This window comes from Octodon degus, unplaced genomic scaffold (assembly GCF_000260255.1).
Source record: "Octodon degus isolate 3935 unplaced genomic scaffold, OctDeg1.0 scaffold00114, whole genome shotgun sequence".
In the NCBI taxonomy this organism is placed as follows: domain Eukaryota; kingdom Metazoa; phylum Chordata; class Mammalia; order Rodentia; family Octodontidae; genus Octodon; species Octodon degus.
This window is the reverse complement of record NW_004524690.1, coordinates 175,597-188,637: the sequence shown is the minus strand read 5'-3', so window position 1 is coordinate 188,637 and position 13,041 is coordinate 175,597.

Sequence of the window (13,041 nt, the reverse complement as noted above, 5' to 3'; positions counted from 1 at the left end):
TTCAGATATCAAAATCATTGAACTTCTTAACATCTCTTTCTTATTTATTTATTTATTTATGTATTTATTTAAAAAAATACAAAATGGGGGCTGGTGAGATGGCTCAGTGGTCTAAAGCACCTACTTAGAACAAGCTTAGCAAAGCATAGGGACCACAGTTCAATCCCCCAGCACCACGTGCCAGCCAGCCCTGCCCCCTGGTGGGCTGAGCTGGCCACACACACACACATAAATAAATAAATTAATTAATTAAGTAAATAAATAAAATTAAAAAAATAAATAAACACGAAATGGTAATAAAGAAAAATAGCACTAACAATGATAGAATATTTCACTAAACAAAGTAATAGGAATTCAACAATGGTTGCTGCACTGCATGATGTTATCTGCAAATTAGTTGTTTGGGCTACCAGATGTAAATTTGAAAAATCTTTCTTAAACCTAACCTATGAACCCATGTTCACCCTTACCCTGTTAGTTCTGTTCTCAAGTGCTTTAAACACAGAACACAAATTCTTTTTCCATTTTCATCATTGGTTTCTGTGTCCAAAATGCTATCATTTTCCATCAAGATAACTGCAGTAACCTTCTAATTGCATCAGCAAACACTGCCTTACAATCTATGTGTAATACAGCAAGAGCTTTGTTGCTGTTTTGTTTCACTATATTTAGTCTTGCCTCTTCTCTGCTTGAATTCTTTGACGGTTTTCAAGATGCCATGACTTACAAGTCACATTTTTCTCCAAAATCAGTATGATAGTGTCTGCTGTAGCCTTTCCTTTCCACATATTGTTTCAGGAACTATAGATTCTGTGATGCCCTAACACACACGAAAAAAATTCTTCTGAAGTATTAGTACTTTCTGGTTTATTTTTTCTTCTACAAATGAATCATACTGGATTACTGGCTTCCTTCTTTAGATTTCTGTTCATCTGTCGAGTTAATGAATAACTGACACTTCATAATTCTACGTTACTTTTTCTCATTGATGAATATCCATCTAATGTAGCATTCACAGGTCCCCAATGTCTAGAACACTATCTGGTACCTAATATGATTCAATACGCATTTATTGCTTGAATTAATTTTTTCATTACAAGAGAAAAAAATACAGGTATGGAAATATTGTCAAGTGTGACTGCATCACAGAAAGCTATAGAGTAGAGGAGAGAGCAAATAGGGGAAGAGTCTATAAAGGAAAGTATAAAAAGAAGAGCTCTCAGGACTCCACAGGGCCTGATGCTGAACACCAAATGAAAGTGTAGACATCAGACACCTATACACACTCACTCTGTGGTAGTTTTCTAAGTGGCTTCTGCTCCAGGAAGTAAAGAAAATTGTTACTTCTTTTTCAAAAATGGTAATCTTAAAGTAGATAGTAAGTAATTTATTCTAGTCTTTTAGTGAGAAAGTATCCTATATGGAGTTAAAATAAGGCAAACTGTCTCAGGAATTTTCCTCTTACATGCTAGAAGGTATTATCTTTAGTGCTGTTGTGGTTCAGAGGATCTACAGGGATCTCACTTGATAATGAAATTGCTGAGCTTCCCAATCCAAATACTAAATTCTAAATTATTGTGACAGCCACCTCGTTCAAGATTCTGCATTCCTGTTCAAATCACAATAGATGAAGGGCTATCTCCATTATGTTTTAGTTCTATCAACCCAACACATACCAAGTCATGGATAGTCAGCTTTAACAACACATTATTTTCAATACATATCACTATAAAATTATTCTATAAACTTAATGTTTTTTTATTGAACCCATCTACTGTGGAGTAAGACCAGGCACATTTTTCATGTGTAATTTTTAACCAACTTCCAACTAGAACTGTTGCATGTAGGTGACCTCTAGGATTTATGTCTTTTATGTTTAACAAGCCCAATAGAATATTACACAGAATTGAGGCTGCTGAATGTGGTGGATTGACAGCTGTTGTTCAACTTGTAACACCCAGCTGAACTAAACCAGCATGGTGCTGGTTGTGAGAGGCCCACTCAAGGATTGTTGTCTACAGCCTAAGAGGTAGAACTGGAGAAGAGAAGCTGCTAGAAGCTGTTGGGAGCTATTGATTCTTTTGGAGAAACTTGCATGCTGACTTTCCTGATGAACTTGGCTGTTCTTATAGTCAAAGGAGCTCAGGATCTTGCTATTGCTGAAAATGGTTATAGTTCATTTTGGAGGAGCTCTGGTCCTTACTCTGAGCTTTGCTTCCTGCCTCCAGATGATAAGATGGTATATTGTTCAGTGTCTCAGTGAAGCTTGTTGTGCTGGCTTTCCTAATAGGCTCAAATTTTCTTATCATCAGAGGAACTCTGAACCTCACTGTGGCTGATGATGGCAATGGTACTCTTTAGGGGAGCTCCAGTTCTTAGTGTTGCTCCGGGCTCAGGTGCAGACTCCTCAGCCTGCTAGCACAGGTCTTTCACCCAATAGGCACAGACTTTCCAGATTCCAGCACTGACCTTTGGGCCTTCCCAGTGCATATCTGTGAAACAGACCTGCAATGAGGCATTGCTATGGGCTTTGGGTCTGCAGCTGCATTCATGCAGGACATTACTGTGGGATCAGGCCCTCGGCTGGATTCGTTTGGTCTTTAGTGTGGACAGATGTCCTGCATTCTCTTGTATGTGACTTGTTGAGTAACTATTACAAATAATCTTATAATTATGTGCCTTGTGTATAATTGTTTCCCTTGTAAGCCCCTAACTACAACATTAAATATCTATGGGAAAGCATAAGTTTTCTATTCATATAGTAGTGATATGCTATCCAGCTTGCACTTGCATGTGTACATAATTTTGGATGGATACTGTACATACATTGAACAGACATTCAATTGCATTTTTCACTTGAGAAATGCTAGATTCTAAGAATTGACACTCATGGGTAGGCAACACAGTTGATATCAAAACTTTTTTTTTCTTTTAATGTATTTGTTACAGGGTCTCACTATATAGCTTGGACTCATACTGATCCTCTTGTTTTCAGACTTCCCCATGCTGGGATTATAGGCATATGCCACTACACCTGGATTCAGTGGTGGGTCTGGCACGGCACATGGTGCTGGGGATCTAACCACAGTCCCTGCGATTGCCTAAGCAGGTGTTTTAGTCTGCTGAGCTATCTTGCTGGCCCTAAAACTTTACTTTTTTCTGGACAAATGCATTTATTAGTTAAAACAAAAGTCCTTGCATTCAATTTAGGAAAATAAATTATCTTTAATTTTACTCTAAAGTTCTCTAGTTCTAGAGATAAAAGAAACCAAAAGGATTATTGGATAAGAAAATCAGTTTTCCATATGATTCAGCCACATTGCAGGAATGTTCTTTGTCTATGCAAGAGATATACTCTTATTAATTAACATTAAGAACTTTACGTCTGCATTGCTTTCTTGTCCATGTGCACAGAGACAGCAGGTGCATGTATCTATCTTAGATAACTAAGCTGCAGGATTTTCCCAGATACACACTTGTGTCCTTTGTGTCACTATTATCGTTTCACATTGTTCCTGAGCCTTCTTTTTATTCTCTAACATTTTTCCTGTCTCTATACTTTAAAATGAAACACTGGCATCTTAATAAATGAATGTATAGAATGATAGCATATTATGAATTTCAATATACATGTTTATATAGACACAGATACATATACAGGTAGAAAGATCTCATTAGCCCTACTGTATTGGCAGATATTTAAAGTCAAAACTAAGAATCAACATATTTGATGAGAGGTGAGGTTCAAGAGAAAAGATGAGCCCTGTATACTTTATTATTAGTAGCTATTCATTTCTCATTGGATCAGGACTGGTTCTTATGCCAGTCTGTTTTGCATTTGTTAACTCTGCTTTCATGCTGTTCCCATAGAAAATACCTCTCTTGACTTTTCTTTATGGATTTGAAAACAAAAATACATTCCTTTGATTTGAATAGAATTGCTATTCTTACCCTTGAAGAAGTCTTGCTCTTTACCAGGAGCAAAGTATTCCCTTGCATTCTCAGACTAAATGCTCATTTAAAACAAAAGGTGAGCAAAATAGTAAGCAGAGCCATCCATGCGCCATATACCACAGCGCCTTGGCAAATATTCCGAGGTCCTCTGTTTTAAGAAACATAAGCTCTTAATGCTAAGATTGTTAGGGTGTTAACAAGGATTCATCTGGAAACTCGAACTCCACAGCTGTGCGAGACATCTTTTTATTTATCTTTTGGTTTAAAATTTTTATTGCAGCCGAGACATCTATCTTTTATGATCATGCATTTTGAATACATAGCAGGGTTAGGTCTTATCACTTACTTTGGTATAATAAACAAAGAAATGAAAACTGAGCTGCTGAATGAAGCCCTTAAACCCTAATTTTCCTGAGCCTTGACTCAGCCACCTGGCTGACTGCGAAGAGGCCTTGACCTGTGTCACAAATGCATTGTTATGGAGATTAAATAACAAATAGCCCCATGTGATTTTGAAGGGGTAAGTACTTCTTGGGGACTCTTGGTTGTTTCTTTCCCTGGTTGTGCTGTGAGAGGTCTGTGGAGAGAGAATGTGCTTGTACTGTGACATTGAGACTCGCTTGTGACACAAGACCCACATACTTGATTTTATTTCAGGTAGTAGCTCAAGATTAGAACAAATACCTAAAGACCCAAACTGCAGCCCAAATAACAGTGATCATTTCATGTGAAACTTTTCTCACGTTTATTTTTGACAGTAAAAAAGAATTAGAGAAAGCCAAAGATTTCATTATTTATTTTTTAGCTCTTCATCTTATGTTGAGTTAGGAGACTCTTTTTTTGTCCTAACATTTTATTTATCACATTTTGTTGGGATTTCATTAGGATGAATATGTGCTTTGTGTCTTGGTTGGGACAAAATAACAGGCATTCAAAATCAAGGAAGAAAAGGGTTATTTAGCTCACAGTTTGTGGAGATTTCAGCCCACACTAGGCCGGTGCTCAGGCAGAGGGGCACATGGCAGAGGGCAGCCATTCGTGGCAGCAGAACACAGCAAAACAGCAAGAGGCAAAAAAAAGTGAGAAGCAGTGGCTGTGGCAGCTAGTAAGGCTTTCTCCCTTCCTTATATTATATTCAGGCTATTTGCCCCAAGGTGAGTGTAGCACTCACACCCATTATCCCAGCACTAGATCTGGAATTAATCACAGACTCTAGGAGCCTGTACCAACAACCGCATGAGGCTTTGGGAGGACAGCTAGACATGAACCTTAACACTCAGTTAAATGACTGAAAAAATATTCATATACACTGTGTAGGGTTTTGTCAGAAGATTACATCACTGTTAGTATAGATTTTAAAAAATTAGGGGACCATTAATGGCAATTACATGCTTTGAAAAAATAGAAAAAACTTGCCTTAACATTTATTTCTTAAATTGAAATAGATTCATTTTAGTATTAATGTTAGTTTCCATATCTTCAATTGTGAGAAAAATTTTTCAACAAAAATACATTCCTTTGATTTGAATAGAATTGCTATTCTTACCCTTGAAGAAGGCTTGCTCTTTACCAGGAGCAAAGTATTCCCTTGAATTCTCAGACTAAATGCTCATTTATTTGACACCTGAGCACCTTGTAGCCTCTCCCTGGTCTCTGCATTGCTTGATCTTTTCTGACCTAACTACCATGGCCTTTCGCACATAGAACAGGTTCAACTTGACAGCCTACTGTCATGCCGAGGGATCACTGGAGGCTCCCTTTTATTTATCTGTTTGTATTTATTTTACTGTTTTGTTTTTTATAGATAAGATTCATTCCAGCCAAATTATTTCGTTAAGGATTTTTCATGCTTATTAATGTACCAACTATCTGTTATCCAGTCTGTGTAAAAAATCTTATCTTAATCTGTGTATGGTGATTCAAAGCTTTTGAGTAAAACAGCCATCCTGCCTACTTTGGCTTGAAATGTGCTCTTTTCAGGCAGGAGTTTCTAGTCTGCAGCTTTCTAAGGTTCATTTGAAGATTTTTCCTGGAAAGTAGTAGCCTTAATATTCATACCCCTTTCTACATGTACATACTCTTCATAGATGTATTATATTATTAAATTTGCTGTATCAGTTAATTCATAGAATATAATGTACTATATGGTTATTTGTGGCCTATATTAATTTTTGCAGCACCTTTCATATAATGCAATCTTAATTTTTTTTAATTGACTTAAAACACAGAGAAGTTAAAGATAATATGTTTTAAGTTACAGATAAGTTTGAATCCTATTTGTTCCACTTCTGGCTGTGTGGCCTTAGGCAATTTACTTAATCTGTTTTAGTGTTTTTTCCTCATCTAATAATGGGGATGCTAATAACTGCTCCATAGAGCTCTGTGAGTGCTAAATATTTAATCACCTTTTCTCTTAATGATGAGAGGTATCAAAATTAAAACCTGTGTATCCTATGCATAATGATTTTCTTTTGGTCACATAAAGATTATAGAAGAATTAAAATCTATTACTACTAGAATCAAACTAGTATTGTCTTTCTGATTTTTTACATATTTAACCTTTTCATATGTATGATTGTATTATGGGACATTTTCTTGGGACTAAAATTGTTGCTTTACTTAGAAGGTCTGGTTTTGATATTTGGAAGCAAATAGAAGAAAGAAATTTCCATTTACAAGCTTCATTAAATGTAGTTTTCAGAAGGCCACAGATTTGTCTGTTTTAATTAGCAAGTAACAAACTTCATAAAAGCATACTAATGAGTTTAAGTCTCCTTCTCAGTGGCCCTGTCTGTATTACAAACTGCTAAAGTTACCCAAGAGGAAGAGGTTCCTGTCTCTGTCATGGAGCCTCATGTCTCCCTTGGATTCAGGAACCCAATCAATCAGCTTTCAGAAATTGTCAACCTTGAAACCTTGGGGGTCGCCACATAAAACTGTCACTATAGGAAGTTGAGGTGTTGACCATTTAAACAGAAAACTTCCACTGCAGTTAGTTCTCCAAACAGCCAAGTATCCTGGGCTTCAGAATATAAAGTGGAGGGAAAATGCAAGAACAACATGTTACGACTTAAAAGAAATGAACATTGAACAACTGATTAAGCAAAAACATTAGGTGTATTCGTTATTTGCTGCTTTCCCATTTTGACATCCTGCAAACATATTTCATTTTTTTTGTCTTTGGCAATGTGGTCTTAATTAAAAACAATTAAATAATAAGTATCCAGCCCAGTGAGAAGTACTCTGCCGATTGATGGATGTGATTCCACTCTGAGCACACAGTCCTGTTCCTGCCTCAGTTGAACGTGAGCTTGGTGCACCCTGCCTCCTAAACATCACTCTTTCAGTTTCATTTGAAAGACTATGAAGTGATCCTGCTGAGGTAAGCTTCGGATTACAGATGCTGAAGAAAAAGCATGTACCATTCCACTGTAATGAAAAGCAGATTTTAGTATTCAGGGAAAAAGTGTGCATTCAGAAATATTAAAGATCTTTATATGAAAAGGGCATCTTTTTAACTGAGTCTCTGCAGGAAACAAGCTTCCCCTTGGGTGTTATGTAACATAAGCATGGCTCGGGCTTTGAGGTAGGGTTTGCGCAGTTTAATGGGGGAAAAGCAGTAGACTCAAGATCTCCAGACTTGAACATGAAAGAAGTACAGATGGAAAAAATACACAATGATCAAACTTTATACAGCATTGCTCTGATCAGGAAATAAGTTCATCAAAAGAACTGATTTACAAAGTATTTGTAACTCAATAATTTAAAATATGCTTTGCTCCCTAAGTTGCTTTTTAATGCCTCATTGCATGATAGATGGAAGGTAGAATACTACGTTTTATAAATTCCGACAATTGACTTATTTCATAATTATGTTTGTGTAGAGGATAACACACTGCTTGTAGAGAATATCAGGTTTTAATCCACTTAGGTGACTTTATCAACCTATAAATTGAAAAAATATATGCTTATTTGTCATTGGATCATCTTTTACTGTTATTATCGCTAGCAATGATAATCATAATGCTGTGAATATTGCTTATAATTAAATCATTTTTTCTTTTCATTTGTAAAGTCCTGAAGGCTTATAACACTCATCTCTAAACATACAGATATCAACACTAAGGTGCCAAAAAATATTAAAACTACATTCCTTAATGCATTAATCTAAGTAGAAATATTTTTCTCTGGTGTCAGTAAAAGAAAATTAGGGTTTCATTATTCATAACATTTCCTCACAAATAAACTGGTTTTTATATGTCATAAACAGTTAAATAGCATCATTTACACATAAAATTGTACTGCTAATATTTAGATATGATAGCAATTTTTTATAAACACCATGCTAAGTTAAGCAAAATGCCAAAAAAGGACTTCTAGCAGAACAGGTCCTCAAGAGAAATCAAACTCAAATCTTTCAATCAAAGAATCAGGAACATTTTGATTTCTCCATCCAGCCGTTGGTACTAATCCTAATACATTCTCAGCATGGGAAACATATATCAAATTGAATAAGTATAGTCCAAGGCATAGACCTTCAGGATGATCTCTGCATTTGCATGTAAACATTGTCTTCACAGTGGAGAAATTTTCAATTTGGAGACTAAAGGAATTTAAAGAAACATCATTGTCTAACATTTGACTATTCTTATTTCCAACAATTCCAAAAGAATCTTCAATTGTCTTATAGAGTTTACCAACATTGACTTTGGGATTGTCTTCATTGTTACTTTTAATTCTTCCTAGCTTTCTCTGTTTCCGAGTGCATGCATTTTTCACTGTAGGATTATTACTAAAAATATCATTCATAATTTTTTCATGAGACATTGAAGAAACCAATGACTTTCTCACAGAAAGGCTAACAATCTTATTTTTGTTCATGAAAAAAGTCTTGTATGCAGTAACAACATAACAGTGTTGGTAACTCTCTGCTGCCTGTCTTTCCAGCTGTACTGACTTCCTTGTCATCTCAAGCACAATAGTCTATTTTCTATTTTTCTTCTCCACGTGTTGTACATTCCATTTTTCTCCCTGAAGTGTTTTTCATCTTTCTTTTCTCAAGGACAACTCTAGCTATTTTTCATATCTGAACTCTTCTATGAAGCTAATGTGAAGGATTTCAGACAGAACTTAAAAGCAGGCAGTTAATAGATATGCTATTCATTTTTTTTTTACTTTTTGTGATTAGGCTATGTGTTTACTTGTGCAAATGAATACAATGAAATTATTTTTTATAAAATATACAGACTGGCTGGGGAGATAGCTCAGTAAAATATATATATATATATATATTGGGACTTGGCAGTTATTTCTTTCCCATCTCTTGAAGTATCTTAAATTAAAAAGTTTACTATAGATTCATGGAGAGTTTTTCCTCACCAAAATCCATTCATCTTTTAAATTATGAAGAGTCCATCTAAGATGATAAACAATTTGCTCACATTGAGCAGGATCTGCTATCCCTGATAGTAATGACAGGATATCAGTGATCCTCCCTCTTCTGTTTTCTCCAATTTCATACTGAACCTCTATCCCTTATGCTTTTCTTGTAAACAATTATATTTTCCCTGCATACCTACACATAATTTTTCTTTTGCTCATTTATTTTTTGAATAAGTCTGTCAAGTTTGTGCCCTGTCATTTCCTTCTCATTCAACTATTAAATTCTTAATCACTTTTAGTGTTCAAGTCAGACATCCTGTCCTTGCCCAAAGACACACACACTGGTGAGTAATACACGTCCTAGGGTAGTGACCAAGACATGCTATGTCAGAACTGTTTCAGATTATACATTGTTCAATACACCATGAAGTCTTTTTTTCCTGATGGACTGAAAACTTCTCACATTAGGTGTCATGTTTTGTTTACTGTACATTTTTTTTTCATGAAGTGTAGAATAGTAATGTGTTCAGCAAATAACAGGTCTGATCACTGGTTAACATTGAACTTTAGCAACAGGTTTTGGGAAAACTATGACCCATGTGAATGTGTTTTGAAAACTGCAAAAGTTTATCAAATGATGATTAATTTTTCTTATGAGACTTAAACAATGGTCATGACCTTAAAGTCTATTTTATGATAAATATGCAAATTGTTAGGACAATTAGTCATGAACCAAGTCACCATTTTTTCCTTAGTTGGATTGCATTCTTGCTATTTATTTATTTATTGGTACTAGGGATCAAACTCAGGACCTTGTGCTTGTCAGGCTGGCTCTTAAACCACTGAACCATCTTCCCAGCCCTATGTTGTATTCTTGATGAGAATGAACTCAGAGATACCCAAGCCCAGGCAGTTTTCACTAGTTGGCTTTGTGTTTTCAGGAGCACGATCAGTTCTACACATTCTTCAGCTGGCTGCATTTGGAGCAGTTCTGACTCCATCTTGGCAGTGTCATGGTTCCAAGCTGTCACCTGCTCTTAGGAGAACCCCTGGAGCGTACATGAGCTGCTGAAAGATGGGTGGCTGTGGGGAGAAGCTGTCCACAGGACCACAAAGAGGGCGCAAAGAAGAGGTGTTCATGAAAATGAACATATACACACATTTTTATTTTCAAATGTGTTGTGTTTTAACATCCCATGGAAATACTTCAAACGTTACACTTCCATATATTAAAGGTTTTATTTGTTTTAGGTTCATGGGCTTCTTTTCCTTGTAACTACCTATAAATCTATGAATTTTTTTTCCTTTATACTTCAATCATGTTCATATTAAATCAAAATTTGGAAACAGAAATTTTTCCATAATTTGATTAATTACTTAACATTTTGAAATTTATCTTCATATACAGAAAGACTGCAAACATTTGGACCACTAAGTTCGGTAAACCTGAACAAGGTAAAATTCCTACATTAGAAGTGCTCTGTGAACACACGGAATCCTTTTATTCAGGTGATATCCAAAGTAGTTACATGACATCTTCTTTAATACCATTTTCCTAAAAATTCTGTTATTTTAAAAATCATTTGGAATTCTCACAATTGTTTCATTAAATCTGCTAATCTACTAAACCATTTTTATGTCAATGATTGATTTCTGCTGTGAAATGAGTTTAATAAACATCACCTTTGTTGTAAGAAATCAAAAAGCAATAATTGATCATCCAGAGGCCAGGGGTACAGCTCAGTGGTACAGCACCTGTCTGGCGAGCACAAGGTCTTAAATTTGATTCCCATTACTCCAACCCCCAAAAGAAGTTTTCATCCAGCTTGTAAAAATATAAAATAACTTCTTATCTACATAAGGCTTTAACAAAATAGATATGTCTACTTTTAAAAGAAAATTGATCATAAAACTTTTTAGATGTGAGAATCTTTGTTGGTCTCAGACACATGACACTTTTTATCCATAACTCTTAAGTGGCTACCTTTTGTTTCCTTGCATTTTCTGAATATAGTTCCAACAAAATACTCATGTAAACAAAAGAAGGGAGAGATTGGCTATTATAATCCTTCATGTTTCTGTCACTGGCTATGGACAGCATGGTTTGATGGCTTTTATATTTTCTCTACTTTCTTCAAGACCATATATTCTTTCCTTTACAAATTAGTATTTAGCTATATTTCCCCATAATCATGAAAATAATTTCTTAATACTGAGAAAATCATTTGTCAATTTTTTGTTTCCTTACTAATATGCACAGTATACCAGGCTTATTGAAAATATTATTATATCAGGATATTTTGGTCCCAGCAACTATTGTATTGATGCTTTACATAATGGTGATGTTATATTGCTTCAGTGCTAAACAAATATTCAACTCTACTGCATTAAATATGATACAGCAGTGTTAGTATGAAACTCTTCAAGCATCTCTAGTAACCTGATTGGGAGCTACTGTCCCAGCAACTACCACAGTCTGGATTCAAAGAATACCTGCAGAAGTTCCACCTGCAGGGCTACTTTCAGGCTGCCTTGATGTTGAGGATTAGTTACCCTCAGATGCAGCCATCGTGTGAGAATCTAAGCATCTTTAATAGAGATTCTGAGTGGTGATGGTGGTGGAGGCTACACAGCCTTCTTACAGGCCACACTGGTCAAAGAATGCAAGCAGAGGAAGAACAGACAAATCCATGGTTCAGTGCTACTACTGTGCACAGGAAATTATTTAAATAATTAAACTCTTCTCTAAGGAGTGGCAGGTTTTAAAGCAAACAGGCATGTATTCTAGGAGTTCACAGTCTGTGCAGAGTGTAAGGACAAGCAAAATCGATCACTTAAGCTAAAGCTTCACCTTCCCAAGGCAGGCAGAAGGTGGTGCTTTAAGGCAGGAAACTAGACCTGCGAAAGGGAATGGAGGAAAAGCGTGGAGGTGACTGAACTATGATTCTATAGTGAGAAGTCTGACTATTGCTCAAAATGGGTAGTAAGGCAACGTAAAATCACAAACATGCAGAAAAGTAGGAATTGATCTTTTATTTCATTCAGAGATGAAGATACGAGCAGTGAATGTGGAAAAAAAAAGCCTAAATTATTATTGTGATTAAAAGAATACAATGTGTGGATTTAAGCATACATTAATTATTTTTTGCTCCTAGGAATCTATCTGTTTCTCTTCTTTGTGTTTTTGGTCTATGTCAATCTTTAGGGCCAGTTCTGTCCTTCAGCAATGGGAAAGCCACATTAGCATAAACCTACGTCATTGAGAGTGACAGTGGATTGCGACTATAAAAAGTTATTATAAATTGGGGAATATCCCTCACATTAAGTGCCAGAAAAGAGCTGGAATTTTTCTAAAAATAAATAAAAGCTAACAATATAAAAGAAAGGAGACCTAGAAAGAGCTTTTACTTAGAATGAGGTGAAAATAACTATGAAATAGAATAATATAGAAATAACTATGAAATAGTATAATATATCCACAAATATTGTAACATTTTCTGTTTCACAATTAAGTATTTAACATAGATATTTAGTTCATATTTTCTTTTTTTAACATTAATTTATCTGCCTTTATAGATTTATGAATCTCTTTAAGTTCTGTTCCTAAATTTCTGTTTCCATTACTAATTTTTTTTTACTTTTTATTTTTTATTTTTCAAAGTTTTATTGATAAACAGATAGCAATGAGACAGTTTCAAATCAAAT